This window comes from Scyliorhinus torazame, chromosome 16, assembly GCF_047496885.1.
Source record: "Scyliorhinus torazame isolate Kashiwa2021f chromosome 16, sScyTor2.1, whole genome shotgun sequence".
In the NCBI taxonomy this organism is placed as follows: domain Eukaryota; kingdom Metazoa; phylum Chordata; class Chondrichthyes; order Carcharhiniformes; family Scyliorhinidae; genus Scyliorhinus; species Scyliorhinus torazame.
Genome location: NC_092722.1, coordinates 112,165,227 through 112,186,261, shown reverse-complemented (window position 1 = coordinate 112,186,261; position 21,035 = coordinate 112,165,227). Strand labels below are relative to the sequence as shown.

Below are 21,035 nucleotides of genomic sequence, written 5' to 3'. Positions count from 1 at the left end.
CCTGGCAAAGGTGGACCATTCCTGGCTGGCGAAGCAGGGCCCATTGTCCGACATAACCGCGAGCGAGATGCTGTGTCGAGCGAAGGTTTCTTTACATGCACGAATGACTGCACACGAGGTGATGTCGTGCAACCGTATCACCTCCGGGTAATTCGAAAAGTAGTCCACGATCAGGACATAGTCTCTACCCAGCGCGTGGAACAGGTCGATGCCCATCTTGGTCCATGGTGATGTGACCAATTCATGGGGCTGCAGGATCTCACGTGGTTGGGCCGGCTGGAAGCGCTGACAAGTGAGGCAGTTGAGCACTGTGTTGGCTGTGTCGTCATTAATGCCGGGCCAGTATACTGCCTCTCAGGCCCGTCGGCGGCACTTTTCCACGCCAAGGTGGCCCTCGTGTAGTTGTTCCAGGACAAGCTGGCGTATGCTATGCGGGATGACAATGCCGTCCAGTTTTAGAAGAACCCCGTCTACTACCGCCAGATCATCTCTGACATTATAGAACGGAGGGCATTGGCCCTTGAGCCACCCGTCCGTTAGGTGGCGCATGACACGCTGTAGCAAGGGGTCAGCCGCCGTCTCGCAGCGAATTTGGATGAGGCGTTCATCCGTGGCAGGTAGATTGGAGGCCGCGAATGCCACATGGGCGTCAACCTGGCAGACAAATCCCACTGGGTCACATGGAGTGTTGACTGCCCTGGAGAGAGCGTCAGCAATGATGAGGTCTTTGCCAGGGGTGTATACCAGCTGGAAATCATATTGCCGGAGCTTGAGATGAATACGCTGGAGGCGAGGTGTCATATCGTTCAAGTCTTTCTGTATTATATTGACCAGCGGGTGATGGTCGGTCTTGGCGGTGAATTGAGGAAATCTGTAGACATAATCGTGAAACTTAGCCACACCGGTCAGAAGGCCCAAGCACTCCTTTTCTATCTGCGCGTCGCGCTGCTCCGTGGGGGTCATCGCACGTGACGCATATGCAACGGGGCCCCATGATGAGGCCTCATCACGTTGAAGGAGCACTGCCCCAATGCTGGGTTGACTGGCATCGGTCAAAATTTTGGTCTCCTTTGCTGGATCAAAGAAAGCTAAGACCGGGGCCGTGGTGAGTTTTGTTTTGAGTTCTCTCCGTTCGCGCTGGTGGGCAGGGAGCCATTGGAAGTCTGTCGTCTTCCTGACCAGGTTCCTGAGAGCCGTGGTATGAGAGCCGTGGTATGAGAGGCGAGGTTAGGGATAAATTTCCCTAAAAATTGACCATGTCCAGAAATCGGAGGACCACCTTCTTGTCCTCTGGTGTTTTCATAGCTGTGATGGCAGCGACCTTGTCCGCATCCGGCTGCACACCCAATTGGGAGATGTGGTCCCCGAGGAACTTGAGTTCCGTCTGACCAAAAGAGCATTTGGCCCTGTTGAGGCGGAGGTTATGCTCATGTATACGTCTGAATACACGCTGGAGGCGACTAACATGCTCCTGCGGGGTGGTGGACCAAATGATTATGTCATTGACATAGACGCGAACACCTTCAATGCCTTCCATCTGCAGATATGATCCCAAACGGCATCCTGTTGTAACAATATCTGCCAAAGGGGGTATTAAATCTGCAAAGTTTCCTGCTGGATTTATCGAGCTGGATTTGCCAGAATCCTTTTGAGGCGTCGAGTTTGGTGAAGAGCTCGGCGCGAGCCATCTCACATGTGAGCTCTTCGCGCTTGGGAATTGGATAATGCTCCCTCATGATATTGCGATTTAGATCCTTGGGATCAATGCAAATTCTCAATTCGCCGGAAGGCTTTTTTACACATACCATGGAACTGACCCAGTCGGTCGGTTCCGTGACTTTGGAAATCACTCCTTGGTTCTGGAGGTCCTGCAGCTGCTGCTTGAGGCGGTCCTTAAGGAGTGCTGGGACCCTGTGAGGTGCGTGCACCACAGGTGTGGCATTCGGTTTTAATAAAATCTTGTAGGTGTACGGGAGCGGGCCCATGCTCTCGAAGACTTTGTGGTACTGGTTGATAATGGCGTCGAGCTGCACCCTGAAGTCGGTGTCCTGAAAGGCAGATGCGTCAGCAGGAGAGAGAGAGTGAACTCTCTGAACTAGGTTCAACAGCTTGCATGCCTGCGCGTCAAGCAGGGAGGCTTTCGAGGAGCCCACGATTTCAAAGGGAAGGATGGCTTTGCGTGACCTGCGCGTCACTTCAAGTTGGCACGAGCCGCTGGCAGCAATGACATTGCCATTATAATCTAATAGCTGGCAGGCTGATGGGAGGATGGCTGGTTTGACACATAGGCTTTGGAGGTCAGACCGCGCAATGAGATTGGCAGAGGCACCAGTGTCCAGACGGAATCGTATTTGGGACCGGTTGACCGTCAGGGTGGCACCCCACTCATCGTCCGGATCGATGCTGTATACCGATAGAGGCTGGATTCTTTGTTTCGGGGACACCCTGTTTTTTGTAACGATACCGACTCAAAAAGGCGCCTTCGGCTCCTCGGTGTCAATAACTGGTAGTAGGTCCGCATTGGACTCGGTGACCGTGGGTTGAATGGCCTTGACATTCCTGCGAGGCTGGCTGGAGCGATATGAGTTGGCAGGCTGAGCTGCTCGGCATAAGGCAGCATAGTGACCAAGTTTGCCTCATCTCAGGCATCGTCGGGATTTGGCAGGGCATTGCCGCTTTAAGTGGGTGGAGCCACAGCTGCCGCATGTTGTAGCGTCAGTACGTTCGCTGCGCCACCACGCATGCATGGTGCGGTCGTGCGTGGTGCGCACCTGCGCAGTACATTCTTCGACGTCGCTGTCCCCTCGTTCGGTGCGCACAAGTGTGGGATTTGGCGAAAAGCGCGCGAAATGGCCGTCCTCATCCAGGCTGAGGCCCTGGAGTTGCTCGATTGCTTGGACCCGTTCTGCCTTGTGGGGACCTTGCCACGCCGTTTCAGCCACTTGGTTGTGGGAATACCGACTAGTGGCGTGTTCGTGTAGCACGCAGGTATCAATGGCGGTCGCAAGGGTGAGCTGCTTTACCGTGAGGAGCTGCTGGCATAGGGGGTCCGACTGAACACCAAAAACAATCTGGTCGCGTATCATGGAGTCGTAGGTGGGCCCGTAATTACAGGACTGCGCAAGGATGTGGAGGTGGGTGAGAAAGCACTGGAAAGGTTCATCCTTACCCTGCAAACGCTGTTGGAATACATAGCGCTCGAAACTTTCATTCACCTCCATGCTGCAGTGAGTGTCAATCTTGAGGAGGACCGTCTTGAATTTTGATTTATCTTCATCATCAGCAAAGGTGAGAGAATTTAAAATGTGGCTGGCATGGTCCCCGGCCGTGGATAGGAAGAGAGCGATCCTCCTGGTGTCTGAGGCATCTTTCTGGTCTGCGGCTTCAAGGTAGAGCTGGAAGCGTTGTTTGTATATCTTCCAGTTGGCCGCTAGGTTACCGGTGATGCGGAGCGGCGGCGGCGAGCGGACGCTGTCGATTTTGCAGGATGGCTGTATGCTGGTGGAAGGCAGATCACTTGCAGGTAGGTCTAAGAAGCTCTAATATCCCTCAACTCCTGGTATCATGTTGTGTTGGGTGCTCTGGATCCGTGGAACACATCCAGGCCACCAACTTAAAATAGTGCAACATTATTTTATTAAGTTACAAACTGTTGAACATACTTTCACTGTGGGTTAACACGATGTTAGATTAAACTAAAGACCTATGCCTGTCCTAACCAGTCTATGCACTCAGCACATGGTGAAGATCTGTGCTGCAGGCTGTGAGCTCTGTCCTTCTAGGAGGCTGCATGCCGAATGAGTGGGAACTCTGATGCCCCCTGTCTTTATAGTGAGTGTGCTCTAACTGGTGATTGGCTGCGGTTTTGTGTGTGTTGATTGGTCTTGCTGTGTGTCCATCAGTGTGTGTGTATCTGCACCATGATATACAGGGGCAGCACAGTAGCATTGTGGATAGCACAATTGCTTCACAGCTCCAGGGTCCCAGGTTCGATTTCGGCTTGGGTCACTGTCTGTGTGTAGTCTGAAAATCCTCCCTGTGTGTGCGTGGGTTTCCTCCGGGTGCTCCGGTTTCCTCCCACAGTCCAAAGTTGTGCAGGTTAGGTGGATTGGCCATGATAAATTGCCCTTAGCGTCCAAAATTGCCCTTAGTGTTGGGTGAGGTTATTGGGTTCTATGGGGATAGAATGGAGGTGTTGACCTTGGCTAGGGTGCTCTTTCCAAGAGCCGGTGCAGACTCGATGGGCCGAATGGCCTCCTTCTGCACTGTAAATTCTTTGATAATCTATGATACTGGTGTATATTATGACAGGCTGGGAACCATCCAACAAAGCGATTTAAATCGCTAACTTTAGACGGTTCTGCCAATTTTACCCTGATAGTTACTCTGAAGGAGTTAGAGGGGGAAAAAAATCACTTCTAACTGCAGAGTAACTATTTTAAACAACCCTAGACCCAGCTTCGCACATGACACCCCCACACACACACCCCCACACACCCACCCACACACACACACACCCACACACCCACACACCCACACACACACACACACACACACACACACAGTGGACCCACCGTACAACCTGCCTCCCGCACTGGACTCTTTCCTCCCCCCCTCTCCCCATGTCCGAACCCCCTTGGTCCGACCCCCTGCCCTCCTCTGATCTGACCTCCCCTCCTCCCCCCACTCTCTAGTCCAACTTATCCCATCTTCCCCTGACTATCTAAACTTTGAAACTCATAGCCCCATTTAAATTGCTCCTTTAAACCTGCCGTTTAAACCTCCCCTTAATTGCAGTTATTGCCATAAAATGAGGGAGTGACTTACCTCTCCGTGCCCCACTTACCCCATGACGATGGTGCTGAGAATACGCTTCGCTGCTCCTGTTTCACCCAGCCTGAGTGAGAAAGGTTGGGCGAACCAGAGGCTTCGGAATCCCGATGAAGGTAAGTCCGGCGACAGTGGCAATCCGCCGGTGATTGCTGTTCTGCGGAGGATAGCACCGCACACAAAGCTATTAAATGAGGTACATGCAGCAGGTCTATCAGCAACAAGAGGATAAGGCGAAAACCTTAGCAGAGCTTTCACAAAGGACAAAGAGTTATCCAGACTCAAAACGTTAGCTCCCTTCTCTCTCCACAGATGCTGTCAGACCTGCTGAGATTGCCCAGCATTTTCTGTTTTTGTTTCAGATTCCAGCATCTGTAGTAATTTGCTTTCAGCCTAGCGGAATGGTTGCTGCAGGAAATAGCACCGATCTCCCAGGCACTGAATATTTTCCCCTAAGGATTACCCTGTTGATTCTGTTACAATTTAAGATTTTACAAATGTCCTTTTCTCATGTTTCTGTAAGTGAGCCCCTCCCCTTGTCTGAAACTTGCATCTTTCAGCCTCACAAGGCTTCTGTCTTTGGTCCTTATCCAACAATTAATCTTGATATTGATAACCTGATTGCTAGATATTAGCTAAGAGTAATTCTATGCATACTGTTATGACCAGGTGGGAGAGGCAGGTTTGCTCCGCTCTTTCTTCCTCTCCTCATTTAAGTGCAACAGGTTTTTAGAAAAGGATCTCTCAAGGCAATTTGAAGATGCGGACGGACGGTTTGTCTGTTTTCTGGAGACAGTAGCACTGGGTTGGGTCACTTTAAGAGATCTCTGTCTGCGGCACCTGGCTAGTCACAATCAGCAGACAGGGTTCAAAAGCTTGCAAGTTGGAGAGAGAGGAATGAGAAACCCACTTGTATCTTATTCCTTCAGCATCTTGGCTGATTGACCTATACTTCAGCTAAAACGTGTGCTTAAAACACAGAAAGGGGTTTTGTCAAAAAGAATCCTGCAGGCGGGTCCCATGAGGCCACGCTGGCCAGGCAGGTTCTGAATGAGCAACCCTGCCGGCAACCTCAACTGCTTACAGATTAGGCTGCCCTTCCCACTTAAAAAGTAACATTTATAAAAGGATCCCTCCCACGGACATTTCCGCCCCCCCCCCCCCCCCCCACCCCCCGCCTCCCAGAACCCCTCCCACCCCAGTGCTTGGGCACTGCTAGGCTACTGGCTGGGATGACCTCTCCCCATCCTGGGGGCTGTACTTACCTGTACGCCTCCAGCGGGTTCTGTTCACCAGTCCCTCATTTGTAAAAGCCTTTTGGGAACCCTGGCTTTTCGCACACGCCGGGGGGCAGGATGTTCTAGCGGGGGGGCCCGCTAATTATATTAAAATGAATTAAAATGGGGTTCTCATCATTGCTTGGCAAGAACCCCGTTACGTCATTGGTGGGGATAGACAATCGAGTGGGAGTGAAACCTGTTTTGGGACTCCCCCTCGATTCTCTGCCCTGCCGCCATTCGCGCCTGACGAAAGCAGGGGGCGGAAAATGCCCCCCAGTTGGGTGGGCAGTGGCTGCTAAAAATGATGTGGGTAACTACCACCAATCAGTATGCAGCTAGGTGTGGTAAGAGGCTCCTCAGAGGGTCTCATGGGAGGTAAGAAAGGGAAATACCAGGAAGAAACCTAACCTATGAAATTCAAGAAACAGTCCAGCTCCACCCAGTACACAAAGAAAATAAAAACCTAATCCTGAACGGCTTCTTCCAGTCCTGGATCCTATTCTCACTCGGCTTCACTTAAAAAGCTGCATCATTTCCAGTGCTCAGGCTGCTGTTAATATAACAGTCGAGGGGGCTCAATGCTGACACTGGACTCCCAGCCTGGACATGTCAATTTGGACCTTGTTGGCTTCACCTGCCTCTCCTGGACTTAGAGTCAAAAACACAGCAATCGGAATCCATGTGAAGTATCATTGTACATAGTCACAAGGTGTGCTTAACATATAGACTGCTGGTGACGAAGTCTCCAGGAACGTTCATACATTCATTAACCATACATAATAGGTACAGGGATAGATAAACACAAAGCTCCTTCCAGAACCATCTCTCTCTCTCTGAGCTCCAGTCACATGCGATCTGGCATCAGTGATGATGTCTATTAGCTATTAGCATAATAGTTCTGAACTCTTTATACCACAGCCAGCACTCCAAGGCAGGGATGCTAAAGACCGACATCCCAATCACAAATAAAAACATGGGAAAGCACAATGAAGTAAAGACAACATTCAGAAAAGCAGGCAGAGGACATGTACCTTGTGTCCTTTGGAATGAAGCACACAATCCCATCTTCACCCGGTCAATGGAATGAAGAATTATGCGGGTTCTACAACAGGCAGACCATCCGCTCCAGTGAGGTGCCACCGAGGCAGCAAGCTGGACAGTAACACCAACCCCCACAGCTGAAAAATGGGTTCGTTGTGGTTGTAAGTTTAGTGAACAGTAAAGTGGGTACCAACCTTGGAAACAGTCAGCTAGTGAGTCCCACTGTGTGTACAACACGTCATTGCCTCCATGACTACTTCATTGTGCAGTTCACCTCAGCAGGCAAACATTTTTACCTTAAATAGACCATAGATCAGCACCTCCTGCTCCACTTAACAGCCTTCAAATCATACACCAGCTATGCTCCCACATCAGTTTTTATAATGTTGCCAACAACTGAAATTGGTTGAATGTTAACTTGTAGCAGAGACTGCTTTATATTTAGGATGTAGTTACTTCAACCCAGCTACTAATTTACCAAGTACACACACTTCAATCACCATCTACTCATTGTGTCGACATAAAGCTAACCGTTATGTGGACAACTTGTCACGGTTACTCGGTCACTGACAAAGACTTTTATGTTCAAAGTCCAAGCTCTGTAAAAGTCCTGCAGCATTTAGCCTGAGAGCTGGCTCGACATGGTGGGTCAACGCAAAAGAAGGGAGGAACAAGGTGTTTTTATTCTCTCTCTCTCTCCAGCTATAATGAATTCTAAACAAACTGAAAAACCTTGCAGGGGAGTTAGAACTTCCTGTGGACTGCTGCTCCCCCAAACAGTCCCAGCAAATCGTGTCAAACAGAAATGATAGCAGATTCTATATACTGAAACATAATTATGCTGGATGGATTCTTCCAGTGTCTTCGGCTCACCGACCTTTTCTCAAAGCCCTGGATGTGAAGTGGTACCAACTCACAATAGCTTTCTTTAAAATTCATTCACAAAATGTGGGCATCGCTGGCTGGACAAGCATTTATTGCCCATCCCTAAATGCTCTTGAATTGTGGGCATTTAAGACTCAGCCACAATGCTGTGGATCTGGAATTACATGTAGGCCAGACCAGGTAAGGATGGCGGATTTCCTTCCCGAAAGGAGATTAATGAACCTGATGGGTTTTTACTACAATTGACAGTGGTTTTGAGGTCATGATTCGACTTATATTTAAATTCTAGATTATGATGATGATGATCGCTACTTCTTTAATTAACTACAGGTCCCAGGGTGGGGGTGCGGGGTGCAGAGGGTGGCATTTATGGTCGAGAAAATGCAGCAATGCCATAATTTTAATCATAGAATCATAGAATATACAGTGCAGAAGGAGGCCATTCGGCCCATCGAGTCTGCACCGGCTCTTGGAAAGAGCACCCTAGCCAAGGTCAACACCTCCACCCTATCCCCATAACCCAGTAACCCCACCCAACACTAAGGGCAATTTTGGACACTAAGGGCAATTAATCGCGGCCAATCCACCTAACCTGCACATCTTTGGACTGTGGGAGGAAACCCACGCACACACGGGGAGGATGTGCAGACTCCGCACAGACAGTGACCCAAGCCGGAATCGAACCTGGGACCCTGGAGCTGTGAAGCAATTGTGCTATCCACAATGCTACCGTGCTGCCCGTTCAATATCAGGACTGTTCTGGTTGCTAAATTATTCCATTCTTTGGAATATTCATAGAATCGTAAAGGTCTATAGCACAGATAAATGCCCTTTGGCCCATTGCATCTGCACCAGTCAAAAACAACTGCCTAAGTATTCTAATCCCACTTCCCAGCACTTGGCCCGTAGCCTTGTATACCATGCATCGCAAGTGCATACCTAAATACTTCTTAAATGTTAAGGGGGTCTCTGCCTCCAGCACTCTTTCAGGCAGTGAATGCTGTGACATTATAGGAAATGTACAGATAATAAAGGGTTAATGTAATGACGTGGAAATCCACTAGATGGAGCTAGTTACAGAAATATATAAAGCAGTGACGCACAGATGACTCGGAAAGAGCTGGAGAGAGCAGTGGTAGAGAGTGCAGTACGGTATTAGATAGAGTGTTGAGACTAGTGTAGTTGAGTATAGATTGTAGATTAGATTATTGTTTACTTTAGGAGTAACTGGTCGAGCTTAATTTAAGTAGTGTAAATAAATGTTAGCTTTGTTTATGAACATAGCTTTTGTGGTCTTTGTGAACACTACAACATCCATGCTGAGAACAAGAATCACAAAAAACATCACAAGTTCCACACTCCCATCACCCTCTGGGTGAAAAGGTTTTTCCTCAAATCCCCTCGAAACCTTCTGTCCCTCACCTTAAATCTATGCCCCCTGGTCATTGACCCCTTCACCAAGGGGAAAAGTTTCTTCCTGTCTATCTATGCTCCTCGTAATTTTATACATCTCAATCATGTCCTCCCTCAGTCTCCTCTGGTTCAGATATTCTCCCATGTTTAGGAATGTTACAGGTTCTAATACCTTTCTGTTGTTTTGTACATTCTAATATCCATCCCTCATTGGGAGTACTGAGGTTTCAATACTCTTCCATGTTGGGGGTGGTCAATACGTTTTTACAACAGAGTAGCAAAACCTTTAATTTGCCACTGGTTTCAGCTGACTTAATAGTGTTCGAGGTGATCTGGAAATGTGTGTGGTTTTTTTTTCATTTCACTGATAAACTCTATATTAATAAGCGCCAGAATTCATTAAAGTATTTTCCGCACGCACCCAGAGACGTGTTTCATGGCAGTGCAGGCGAGGGTTCCCGTAGTTTGCAGCACTCGTTGACGGGAAACGCACGGCGGGGGTTCGCTGTCAGTGGGATCGGAAGATCCCACCAGCAGGAAGGGCTGGAAAATTCCTTTTCGGGATGCTTTTAGGAATGTAGCACAGTGTTACACCTCACTGACATCCTTTAATGAGTTACTGATGCAAGTGAGGTCGTGAATGGAAGTTTCCACTTTTGCAACGTGAGGACAACAGTGGATTGTGCACATGCCCAGTGCTGTGCACTGGTGAGAGGGAAATCACTAGAGGACTGCAATAAGTCAGTAAAAGGTTAGTGCTGGGTACAGTGCTGCAATGTTCAAATGTCAGGAAATAATGATTTACACTCAAAAGGTCAATCATTTGCAGTGCAAGAGTTACCTGCTGAGGAAGAAATGCCTTCAGTACCACATTTCCCTGCTTGGGAAGCCTATAGCAAACCCAGGGTGCTCACGAATGGTTTGTTACGAGATCTCAGGCAATTTGGTAGATAATTGAAAACATGAGCCAGTTGTGTAAAACAGCAGTGCTAGTTTTGGGATCTGATGCGGTTACCATCTTCCAAGCTTATCCTTTTATACTCTAGAACTGATTAAGGGCCACAAGACGGTGGTGACTGTGCAAGAGTTGGAATTAAAGCAAGCGTTTGATACTGCATATTTGCAGCTACTGATGGAAAACTTTAAAGTTTGAATCACGTGGCACAGTAAGAAGGTTATGAATGCCCTGTCACTAGTCCGCATGGGACGGCTGAGAATTTAGCCCACCGGAGGCCAGAACAAGACAGCAATAATTTATATCAAGCTCCAACGGTAAATTAATCCCACAAGTGCTCAGCATATAAACCGATCAAAAGACACTAGTGGACTGCTCATGGAAGAGCAGCGACAGTAAAATACAGATGAGTCAAATCCCAGGGGATACACCCACACATTTGTGTTAAGCGGAGTTTCGTGATAGCCAAGGAGGCCCCATTTCCTCACAAATACATCATTATATAACCCGATATGCCTACATCTGCGGTCTATGTCTAAAACAACAGATTAACATGCCAAATGAAAACACTGCAAAGCAGTAAATGTGTGAAGAGGTCTTTATTCAATTTGCTTACACCTTACACTGACCTGACCTTGGAAAAGGCCAGAGCTTTGCAAGTTGAAACATGTCAGGAGTTAACCTTTCTGCTTAATATGCCAGCTCTAAGTTATAGCCTGCCATGTGGTCAAGTAAAGGTTAATTGTAATAATAGCTACTCAGCATGTGCGTAAGGGGCTATGTCATAGTGATTCACTCACTGAAAGAAAATGAGTGAGAAGCACCTTCGACAGGATCTGGAGCTACGTTCCAGTGTTCTATAACTATGTCAATAGTTAGTGACGTAAATAAAGATATCTTCAATGAAAGATCTCCAGGAATATCTCTTCTCGACAGGGAAATCATGGAATCATAAGACTAACCCACAATAACAGAGTCAATAAAGTCAAACATGTTTTTGGTGCTGCAGTGTGAAATCCCGGAGCATCCCTACGGCCTTCGCGGCATCGTGAGGCAAACAAGCAGGCGAGCATCTAACTCCACTCTGATTGGTCAGTTTGGTCATATAAAGTAAGTAAAGTACGCTTATTGTCACAAGTAGGCTTCAAATGAAGTTACTGTGAAAAGCCCCTAGTCGCCACATTCCGGCGCCTGTTCGGGGAGGCTGGTATGGGAATCGAACCGTGCTGCTGGCCTGCCTTGGTCTGCTTTAAAAGCCAATGATTTAGCCCAGTGTGCTAAACAGGCAAGTTCGGCCAATCCAGAGTTACCAGTGCAGAATTTTGGTTTATCACAGGCATGTGGGGTTTGGCATTCTGCTGGTGGGTCTGGTTGACGACTTTGACATAACAAAAATTTTAAATTGATTCATTGTGATTTCACCGTGTTTCTTTTGTATAGATTCTGATGGGCTTCAATTAAAATACTGTACATCGTGCACTGAATCATCTATAGGTATCTGTAATAACCAACGCAGGACATCCAGTGTGGGGATGATTGTTCTCCCCATACTTCCCGAGGAGTGCGAGCGGAATTCTCCTTCCGGGAACAAGTCCTATGGTGGGGGAGGGGATAGGGAATATTTCGCGCTGCGGAGGCTGACGGGAAATCCCATGGAATCGTGAGTCCCCGGCATCATTAATTAGGCAGTTGGGGGTTTTCTCGCATCTAGGATGAGGGCGGCGTGGGGTAGAGGGACGGCGGCATGGAGGGGCAGCGGCGAGGAGGGGTGGCAGCGGGGGGGTGGGCAGGGGCAGCACAGGCTAGGTGGAATGCACCTCACTGCCATATCCAACTGACTGTCAAGTCCTCGAGAGATGGCAGGAGGGGAGAGGGAGCTCCAGCACTGAATATTAGTGATGCATCCCTGTGTGGCCTCCTCGGCTAGGTGGAGGTCAGGAAGTGAGTGCTTCACAGGCTGATGGGAGGAGGAGGCCGAGCAGGGGAACCAAGGACGCAGTTGACTGATGCTGTGAGTGCCCAGGCTGTCCAATGCAGGTCAGCCATCCAATGACAGAAAAGAATAGATGACTTTATCCCCTCCGCCAAGGTAGTGAAGTTTTAGCTGCTCACACTAATCACAATGAAACTCAGGAAGGTCAGACGTTAAGATCACAGCTACTGTTACTGCTGAGCCAGCCAGATCTCAGAATGAAATCCAACTCGACTGATAGTAACCTGTTTTTTTTTTTGCATTGTTGATATGTGGAGGAAAAGCTACTGAACCCAAAAGCACAGAACTCCAGCGATAACTTTGAAGAACTAAAATGTCGATTAAAAGAAAGGATAAAGCTTGAACACACAAGGTAAAAGTTACATTGTTAGAAAATATCTTACAAGGTAAACCCCAAAAATGTTTTACCAAAGGTACACAATGAAACTATCTTTTTGGCAACAGCCCTGATAGATTCTTCACTGAAAAATCCAGGGAATATTACCCAAATCAAGAAATATCCTCTCACTGCAAACAGAAGTAAAATCTAGCCGGGGACTGGAAGATGCTGCCACCGGCCAATGATGGGCCACCTCCACTGACGCAAAATGCTATGGGGAGGGGGCAGAAAATCCCGCACAGAGAAATTTACGCTGTATGAAAAGGGGTGGTGGTGTGCTCAGGTACAGAGGGCAGCAGCAACCTCCACAAATGACATGCATCTGTGAGCCTTCTCCTTCCACGTGGATGGCTCCATGCTCTGGAGGCAGATAGCCCACAGCCCTCTGGAGAACCTGCAGAACATGAATGCCATGCCACACAATCTAGTGGGCTATCTCTAACGGAGGAAGTATGAGGAATGAATGTGGAATTGCTACTTGCAATTGGATGCCATGTACAATCCCTCTCAAACCCATGTCTTTGAGCCGGATGATTTGAGACGCAACCAGCAAGAGCATGAGAAGATGGTGGTGGGGAGGGGGAGAGGATTGCGCCTACACATGATGGATTTGAGAGAGTTTGAGGACAGGGCAGTCCAGCTGGCAGGTGCGGAGTGCGAACAGGCCTCTGGAAATGGGGAAACTGGATTTGACTCTCCACCCAGTAAGAATCCATGCACAGTACAGAAACCTGAGGGCCGAGGTCGCCTCCATTTTGGAGGAAGCTTATACTGTCACTTGCTCTCTCCTCTCTCAATTACAGGTAGCAACAGGAAGATTCCAAGGCCTGAGCCATGTCAAGCCTCAGCAGAAGCCCTAGCCAAGGAAAGTGGACAATAGGAAAGATGTGCATCTGTGTAGGCATCACAGCAAACACCTGCACCCCCCCAGAACACACGTACCTCAGTGGATATGAGCTCTAGTGTAGGAAGGGCCTCACATTCTGGTGGTCAATGTGTGGACACGTGTGCGCAACAGGAGGAGGCAGGATCAGCCAAGCCCACCGGCACTGGCAGGAGTGCTGGGGAAGAGGCATAGAACATAGAACATAGAACATAGAACATACAGCACAGAACAGGCCCTTCGGCCCACGATGTTGTGCCGAACCTTTGTCCTAGATTAATCATAGATTATCATTGAATTTACAGTGCAGAAGGAGGCCATTCGGCCCTTTGAGTCTGCACCGGCTCCTGGAAAGAGCACCCTACCCAAACTCAACACCTCCACCCAACACCAAGGGCAATTTTGGACATTAAGGGCAATTTTGGACATTAAGGGCAATTTATCATTGGCCAATTCACCTAACCTGCACATCTTTGGACTGTGGGAGGAAACCGGAGCACCCGGAGGAAACCCACGCAGACACGGGGAGGACGTGCAGACTCCGCACAGACAGTGACCCAAGCCGGAATCGAACCTGGGACCCTGGAGCTGTGAAGCAATTGTGCTATCCACAATGCTACCGTGCTGCCCCTACCGTGCTCAGACATGTGAGGTCTGAGTCCAATGACGGGCCCCTGGAATCAGCCTTCCAATTGATGGTAAAGAGTCAGCAAGAGACAGGGGGACATCAGGTAGAGATGTCAGAAGCCCTGAGAAGGGTGTCATTTTGGTTTACTTTTTCGGTTGATTAGGCTGAAACCTTCCTCATGGAAATTATTTTTTTTAATGGTTTTCTGATCCCTCTTTGTTTATGTGTATGGTCCGGCACTGTGAAATAATCCATCTTTTAGTTTGACCGCATCGCTGGTCTCTGATTATTTTTCTATGGTCTAAGGGTGAACTGCGCAATACCAGTTGTAAAGAAAATCCTTTTTTGCAAAATGAACTCGGCTCTGACCCATTTTGTAAAAATGTGATTTACCTGTACTTTTTTGTCACTATTTATTATTATTTTACAAAGGAAATAATGTAAACCCATGTGTAATTATTTATTTTAACCTGGCATGGTAGTAACTAAAATCTGACATTTTATTATGGCATAAGGATTCAGGCTATTTGTGGCACTTTAAACTTACAGTTTTAAGACCATTTTCTGGCTCTCTGAGAAAACAAAACTCATGGACATGGTTTATGCCACCACTCTGGGCAAGGCAGGCTCCACAGAGATCAGGCCGCCTTTTTTAAAGGGCGCCCCAATCAGCACAGAAAGTAAATGCCACCAGCTTCCCCAACCCTGTCATCGGACACGGAGGATCCCCCTTCACAAATATTGAGGCACTGTCTCTCCCCCCCCCCCCCCCCCCACCCCAACCACAATACCAACATCATCTCACCAACCCCTCCTACACAGGCAGCGGGGGCTCTCTTCACGCCCCCCCCCCAAACTTTGCGTGCATCAGCATGAACCCCCCACAACCGCAGTCTCGGGGGCACTCCTCCCCCTCACAGGCATCAGCCTTTCCTAACGCACATAAAGGAACCTCGCCCATGAGGCTGCCTAGAGGGCTCAGCCTGCCACTGCCTCCGGCACAGTTTGGCGCTGCCACGTTGAAGCTGCCAACCTGTGCCGTGGCAGTGACAGGGCACTGCCTGGGCATGACCCTCTCGCTCCCCGTGGGACTATATTTACCTTGGCGCCCACTGCGGGATCCCCGCGACTGTTTCCCGTCTTCACAAACCTGTTCTGACATCTCATCGGCGAGGTCTCAATATTCAGTGAGGGGTTAATGTGGAGGGGAGGCCCTTTAAACAAATGTAAGTGCATTGAAATATATTTAGATGAGGCTCCTTTCTGGGCAGGAACCGCATGACATCACCGACGAGGGGTGGGGAAAATTGGGATATGAAATCTCGCCGGCAAGGATCTCATTTCCTGATTCTGCCGAGATTTGCTCCCGCGTCACTGTTCTCATTGATGGCGAACACGGGTGCAGAATTACCCCTGTTAACTCAGTTACTCTCTCTCCACAGATGCTGCCTGAGTGTCCTCAGCCTTTTCTTTTTTTTGGACAATATTTCACCTACTTGCTGCATGAGAATTCCAAAAGAATTTTAAAAAATTAAATCTCTCACAGATTTTGACCGTGGTGCCTATTTCAATATTTGTTTTTGGTGGAGGTGGGGGCGGAGCGGGTGTGGGAGACTAAACATTTTAGTGGTCTCTTTTCTATCTGAAGGTTCATTTACATTTGTCATACAAGATCTACAGAAATAATTCCTGTCTGACAGTAAACTGTGTCCACTCAATCAGTCCCACAAAAATCTGGGGTGACACCTTGGCAGTGGACAGAGTTATTCTGCTTCCTGTTGACAAATCCAGAACTTGTGAACTGCAAAATGTTGTAATTTTTTCTCTGCCTCCCTGCATTTTCAGATAGAGTTGTTTTTTCTTTTCAATTGCAAATGCCTCAAATTATGAAATACTGGTGAATCAGGGAGACGGGACAATTCCGGGCAATGACGTGAAGGAGGAAGCCATCCGGACATTCAGAAGTGTCATTTCCAGGGCCAGGTAAAGATTGCTATTTAGAGTGATTGCCAGTTTTGTTTGATGGGAAGTTGGAATGGTTGGCAAGGGCAACCTTTGTTGTCCAGTCCCCGTTGGTGAATGACCTTGTCGAGCTGCTGGTTTCTAGATCGTAACTGGTCCAATCGTAACTTGTTGGAGCAGCTACAATTCTAGAATTATTAAATAATTGAATTTAAATTTTACCAGCTGCCTGGTGGGATTTGAACCCATTCTCCCGGAGCTCTCAGTCCAGTGACATTGACATTCTGCCATCATTTCCGCTGCCTGTTTCCAGACTCGCAGTTTCTGCTGATTGGCATCACTTCTTGGCCATCCAGAACGGTTCCCCCCCTTGCATAGAGCTGAGGCTACACAGGGAATGTGCTAAATTTGGTCCATGATCCATTAGCCAAATGTTGGTGCTCGGAAAGGAATTAAATGAAATGAAATGAAAATTGCTTATTGTCACAAGTAGGCTTCAAGTGAAGTTACTGTGAAAAGCCCCTAGTCGCCACATTCCGGCACCTGTTCGGGGAGGCTGTTATGGGAATCGAACCGTGCTGCTGGCCTGCCTTCGACTGCTTTCAAAGCCAGCGATTTAGCATGAGCATATTATCTTAATTCGAGTGCCACTCACTGAGGCTGGATTGAAGGAGCGTTTCTGGGATTTTTGGCTTTTCCAATCTCCAAGTCTGCTCTTCCTGGGCCTTCCTGGGCAGGAGACTGCAGGACAAGAAATGTAGCAAGCATCTCCTCTCACATTTTTCCTGCCTGTTTTTAGTTTCTCCAGGAGGAAAGGAGTGGCTCCTGACATGGACTGACGGGTAATCCTTGGTAATGTCAGTGAGTGGGGACAGAATTCTCAGTTTTAAACAGGGATCGGACAGAAGTGGGTCAGTTGTGAGATTGGCCTTGTTACATAATGCAAAAACGTGGACAATATCAAGGAGAGAGGAACAGTGACTGGATACAAATGCGGTGTGGGTGCTGAGGCGGGTATGCAGAGTAACGAGGAAGGACAAGAACTGGAACTATCACGTCAGTGGATCAGTAAAGACCTTAGGAGCATCGAAGAAAATAGCCAATGGTCATTAATGTTGCAATATGCCTTTAAGGGAAAGCTGTGTGTCATCACTTTAAAGGATGTATGTCATGTAATCCAGTCTCAGTTTCATTTTGGCCTGGAGCAGAACACAGCACACACAGCTTTGCAGCTCTGATGTCCTCCAGCTTCTTATCCATATGTACATGTTCAGATGGGCGTGACATCAGGCTGCCAGAAATCACTATTGGTTTCCACAAATGGAAAGCAGTCATGATAACCATGCTTGGAAGCTGTTTCCCTCCAACTACAGGAGCCTGAGCGCAAACCTCCGCCGGGTCGGAGAATCGCCGGGGGCTGGCGTGAATCCTGCCCCCGCCGCCCGCCGAATTCTCTGAAGGGTGAAAAGTCGGTGGGGCGTCAATCGCACCGCCCGCCTCGGAGAATGGCAGGGGCGGACGCGAGACAATGGACTCCGGGGCTGCCCATAGTCTCCCGGCCGGATGGACCAAAGTCCCGCCGATGTGACCATGGGTCACGTCGGCGTAAATCAAAACACCTTTTTAACGGCGTCAACCAGTGCTGATGAAGGTAGGTCATGGCCTGGGGGGTGGTCGCAGGAGAGGTGATGGCGTGGCCGCAGTCTGTGTGTGTGGGTGTGTGTGTGGCGGGGGGGGGGAGCGGGGTGGGCTTCGGGGGAGTGCCGGGTAAGAGGGGGATGAGTGCCGGCGAGGGGAACGGGGGGATGAGTGCCGGGGAGGGGTGGATGAGTGCCGGGGAGGGGGGGAAGATTGCCGGGTACGGGGGGAATGAGTGCCGGGTACGGGGGGGGGTGAGTGCCGGGTAGGGGGGGTTGAGTGCCGGGGCAGGGGGATGAGTCCTTGGTACGGGGGGTGAGTGCCGGGGACGGGGGGATGAGTGCCGGGGACGGGGGGATGAGTGCCGGGGACGGGGGGATGAGTGCCGGGGACGGGGGGATGAGTGCCGGGGACGGGGGGATGAGTGCCGGGTACAGGGGGGTGAGTGCCGGGGACGGGGGGATGAGTGTTGGGTATGGGGGCTGAGTGCTGGGTACGGGAGGATGAGTGCCGGGTACGGGGGGGGTGAGTGCCGGGGACGGGGGATGAGTGCCGGGGAAGGAGGGATGAGTGCCGGGTACGGGGGGATGAGTGCTGGTACGGGGGGATGAGTGCCGGGTACGGGGGGATGAGTGCCGGGTAGGGGGGGTTGAGTGCCGGGGCAGGGGGATGAGTCCTTGGTACGGGGGGTGAGTGCCGGGGACGGGGGGATGAGTGCCGGGTACAGGGGGGTGAGTGCCGGGGACGGGGGGATGAGTGTTGGGTATGGGGGCTGAGTGCTGGGTACGGGAGGATGAGTGCCGGGTACGGGGGGGGGGGGGGGGTGAGTGCCGGGGACGGGGGGATGAGTGCCGGGTACGGGGGGGTGAGTGCCGGGGACGGGGGGATAAGTGCCGGGTATGGGGGGTGAGTGCCGGGGATGGGGGTGATGAGTGCTGGGTACGGGGGGGGGGGTGAGTGCCGGGTACAGAGGGATGAGTGCCGAGAAGGGGGGTTCAGTGCCGGGGAAGGGGGATGAGTGCCGGGGAAGGGGGATGAGTGCTGGGTACAGGGGGGATGAGTGCCGGGGAGGGGTGGATGAGTGCCGGGGAGGGGGGGGGGAAAGAGTGCCGGGTACGGGGGGGAAGAGATCCGGGTACGGGGGGGCTGAGTGCCGGGGAGGGGGGCTGAGTGCCGGGGACGGGGGGGATGAGTGCCGGGGAAGGGGGGATGAGTGCCGGGGAAGGGGGGATGAGTGCCGGGTACGGGGGGATGAGTGCCGGGTACGGGGGGATGAGTGCCGGGTAGGGGGGGTTGAGTGCCGGGTAGGGGGGGTTGAGTGCCGGGTACGGGGGGATGAGTGCCGGGTAGGGGGGGGTTGAGTGCCGGGTAGGGGGGGTTGAGTGCCGGGTCGGGGGGGTTGAGTGCCGGGTCGGGGGGGTTGAGTGCCGGGGAAGGGGGATGAGTCCTTGGTACGGGGGGTGAGTGCCGGGGATGGGGGGATGAGTGCCGGGTACAGGGGGTGAGTGCCGGGGACGGGGGATGAGTGTTGGGTACAGGGGGGTGAGTGCCGGGACGGGGGGATGAGTGCCGGGTACAGGGGGGTGAGTGCCGGGTACAGGGGGGTGAGTGCCGGGACGGGGGGATGAGTGCCGGGTAGGGGGGGGGTGAGTGCCGGGTACACCGGGAAGAATGCCGGGTACGGGGGGGGATGAGTGCTGGGTACGGGGGGGATGAGTGCCGGGTACGGGGGGGATGAGTGCCGGGTACGGGGGGGATGAGTGCCGGACAATTAAAAAATGAACAGGAGAATGAGGCTCTGCAGACGTCTCTGTCAACAATGCTGCAAGAGCTTCGGGCGTTAGTGCAAAAGACAAAGCTGAAGCAACCATCTTCAGCCGGAAGTGCTGAATAGATGATCCATCTATTCATCCTCTTCTTGAGGTCCCAGCATCATAGCCAGTCCCTATCTTTAGCCAGTTCGATATCAAGGAACTGCTAAAAGCACTGGATACAATGAAGACTATGAATGCTGACAACATCCTGGCTGTACCGCTGAAGACTTCTGCTCAAGAACTAGCTGTGCCGCTAGCCAATCTTCTCTAGTACATTGCCTCCCTGGTAGCCCGGAGACGGATCCTTTTCATGTGGAGGGACTCGAAGCCCCTGAGCGTGGAGACTTGGGTCAATGACATGGCTGGGTTTCTCAGCCTCGAGAAAATAAAGTTTGCCTTGAGGGGGTCAATGCTGGGGTTCTCCCGGAGGTGGCAGTTGTTCGTCGACTTTCTCGGGGAAAATTAAAATGTCAGCAGAAGCAGCATTCTGAAGGGGGGGGGCGGGTCGGTGCAATATGATTAAGGGATGTACAGAAGGGGTTGGGTGGGAAATGTCTAGTTTACCATGTTGATGTTTATGTTATTATTGTTTTGTTTGTCATTGTTATAAAAATCTTGCAAATGCTTCAATAAAAATATTTTTTTTAAAAAAAATCTTCTCCAGTACAGCTACAACATTGACATCTATTTGGCAATGTGGAAAATGACACAGGTTACGTCTAAGATGGACAATTACCGTCCCATCAGACTACTCTCGATCATGATTGGAAGTGTTGTCGACACTTACTAGTCAATAACTTGCTCACTGTTGCTGGCCAATTGGCCTCTGAAAAACATAGACAAAAGGGCTGAACTGAGGTGGAAGCTACTTCCCTTGACATCAAGTCAACGTTTGAACGAGTGGTCAAGGAGCCCTTGCAAAACTGGAGGCAATGGAAATCAGGGGGAAACTCTCAGCTGGTTGGAATCAGAATTAGCACAAAAGAAGATGTCTGTGGTTGCGGAGACCAATCATCACAGCCTTGGGACATCACTAGGATTTCCTCAGTATAGTGTCCTAGGCTCAGCTATCTTCATCAATGACCTTCCTTCCACTATAAAGTCAAATATTCGCTGATGATTTCCAAATGTTCAGCACCATTCATTACTCCTCAGATACTGAAGCAGTCCATTCCAAGTGCCAGACAATGACCATCTCAAACAAGAGAAAATCTAACCATCACCCCTTGACATTCAATAGCATTACCATCGCTGAATCCTCCAAGATCAACATCCTGGGGGTTACCATTGACCAAAAGCTGAACTGGACTTGCCATATAAATACTGTGGCTACA

General features: G+C 50.1%; 1 protein-coding gene across 17 annotated transcripts in view; it reads right to left on the bottom strand.

The window, feature by feature from the left end:
* The window catches only part of fam13c (family with sequence similarity 13 member C), a 304,619-nt gene extending 297,065 nt beyond the window's left edge, over positions 1–7,554 (bottom strand). For 4 of the 17 annotated variants that reach the window (XM_072478892.1, XM_072478888.1, XM_072478902.1 and 1 more), the window contains exons 1-2: positions 7,346–7,539; positions 4,847–4,987 (exon numbers count right to left, since the gene is read on the bottom strand). The gene's annotated coding sequence lies outside the window, so the exon portion shown is untranslated. The other 13 variants (XM_072478899.1, XM_072478900.1, XM_072478906.1 and 10 more) reach the window with 8 other exon arrangements.
* Positions 7,555–21,035: the final 13,481 nt, after the last annotated feature.